The sequence below is a fragment of the Catharus ustulatus genome, chromosome 2, assembly GCF_009819885.2.
Source record: "Catharus ustulatus isolate bCatUst1 chromosome 2, bCatUst1.pri.v2, whole genome shotgun sequence".
NCBI lineage: Eukaryota > Metazoa > Chordata > Aves > Passeriformes > Turdidae > Catharus > Catharus ustulatus.
This window is the reverse complement of record NC_046222.1, coordinates 5,631,724-5,634,041: the sequence shown is the minus strand read 5'-3', so window position 1 is coordinate 5,634,041 and position 2,318 is coordinate 5,631,724.

Below are 2,318 nucleotides of genomic sequence, written 5' to 3'. Positions count from 1 at the left end.
GGCCGCGGCCGCCCCGCGCCACCGCCGTCTGCCCCTTCCCCTTCTTCCTCCTTCTTCTTCTCGTAGCTCTGCTGCTGCTGCTGGAGCTGCTCCCGCTCCCCGGCGCGGGGCGGCCGCGGCCAGGCGCCGCGCAGCCCCGGCTGCCAGCGCATCTTCGGCGGCTGCCGCGCCCCGCGCCCGCACTTATAGCGCGGCGGGGCTGCGCGGGGCGCGCCGGCGGCCGCGGCGGCGGCGGCAGCGCCGCGGGGCGGGGACGGCTCCAGCCCCGCCCGCCCGGCCCGCGGAGAGCAGCACCTGCCCGGCCCCGCCCCAGCGCTCCCGGCCGGGCCCTGCTCCGGAGCAGGAGGTGGCACCTGCAGCGCCCGCTGCCCGGGGATTCGCCCTGGAAATGCGGCTGGGAGGAAGGAGGAACCGACGCGTTCCATAGGATGCGTGTTGGATGGAGGCTGAGCTAGGCTGGAGTGTCTCTTCCCTCCTCACATTTATTTTTTTTTGTGAGTGTATTTTTCAACTTGAAAACTCAGATCTGGCTGTAACGACTGCAGTTGTGTCGAAATATTTTCCTGGCCTACCTCTGTGCGTGCATTTCTGCCAGCGAGCTGCCCCTGCTGCAGTGCTGCGCTTGGAGGCTTTCGATGCCATTCCTCACATGGAAAAGACTATGCCTTGTTAGCATTATCCCAGCTTATGAGCCTGGGAAGGACTCAGGCTTGTTTGCTCTTTCATTCTTCTCATCAAGTCTAAAGTGAATTATTTGACGTTTCTTTTTCATAAAATTTGTTTTAAAGTTTACCTGAACCTAACAGCAGCCAGAAATTGACACCTTTAATCAAAAATTCTAAATTTATACTCTCTCCCTCTCTTTGTATATATGCACACACACAAACACACAGACACATCTCCTCTCTCCAGAACAGTCAGATGAATACACGAGGTTAAAATAGCTCTGTCTGACCCCTGTAGGATTCCCTGTTTGTAGAAAGCGTGTCTCCGAAACATCCAAACTGCAATACTTTGAACAAAGATCCAATTTCCTGCAGACGTGTTTAGGTTTTTTTTTTTTTTTTCCTTTTTCAGTTTTGTGCATGCAGGTTTTAAGGTAGCTATATGCTTTTTAACTTGCACTCTGATAGCTTGTTGCATTTTAAGTTTTTAACATTTTTAAGGTAGCTATATGCTTTTTAAGTAGCATTCTGATAGCTTTTGTTACATTTTAAGATTTTAAGGTAGCTGTATACTTTTTAACTTGCACTCTGATAGCTTGTTGCATTTTAAATTTTTAACATTTTAAGGTAGCTAAATGCTTTTTAAGTAGCACTCTGATAGCTTGTTGCATTTTAAGTTTTTAACATTTTTAAGGTAGCTGTATACTTTTTAACTTGCACTCTGATAGCTTGTTGCATTTTAAGTTTTTAACATTTTTAAGGTAGCTGTATACTTTTTAACTTGCACTCTGAGAGCTTGTTGCATTTTAATTTTTTTACATTTTAAGGCAGCTAAATGCTTTTTAAGTAGCACTGATAGCTTGTTGCATTTGAAGATTTTAAGGTAGCTATATACTTTTTAACTTGCACTCTGACAGCTTGTTGCAGTTTAAGATTTTAAGGTTGCTATATACTTTTTAACTTGCACTCTGACAGCTTGTTGCATTTTGTGGATCTATGTGAGTGGATTCCAGCTGGAGCAGTCACCTTTGCAGTCACCGCGAGGTTTCTGCAAGGGTACAATGCACTTGCTGTACCAAATGCATGGGCTCCTGACTGGTTCCTCTGTCAAAACAGAAAATCCAGGTGCTGATTGCTACCTACAAATCTGTTGGATCCCCATTAATTTCAGAAATCTTTTTCCCCTCATTTCCTAGCCTAAGGCAGGACATTGTCCTGCCAGGAGCCGGAGCCCGTGGGCCGGCAGCTCCAAGCACCGCTTTCTGCAGTTCAGCAGTTCCAAGCACCACTTTCTGAAGTTCGCTGCTCCTGGCCTCGAGCCTGCTGCTAACCTGGAGGGTTTCACCGCAAGCACATGGCCAGGCTGCCTGCAGGCATTCCTCTTTCCTCTGGCTGCCCTGGCTCCTGGCCTCTGGACACTGGCTGCTCTCCACCCTCGCAGATCCTCCCCGGGAAGCCTGTGCTGCTCACCGCAGAGGATTGTGAAACATGTTTCCTGCTTCAGGGAGGATGTTGTTTAGCACCGTTCTGTCTGAGGTAAAATGCTTTCTGTTGCATTGACAACAAGGCCTGGTGTTAGTTTGTAAAAAAAGACACCTAAAAAAAACCCAACCCAGAACAAAACCCTCCTACACTTAATAACAGTAAGGAAAA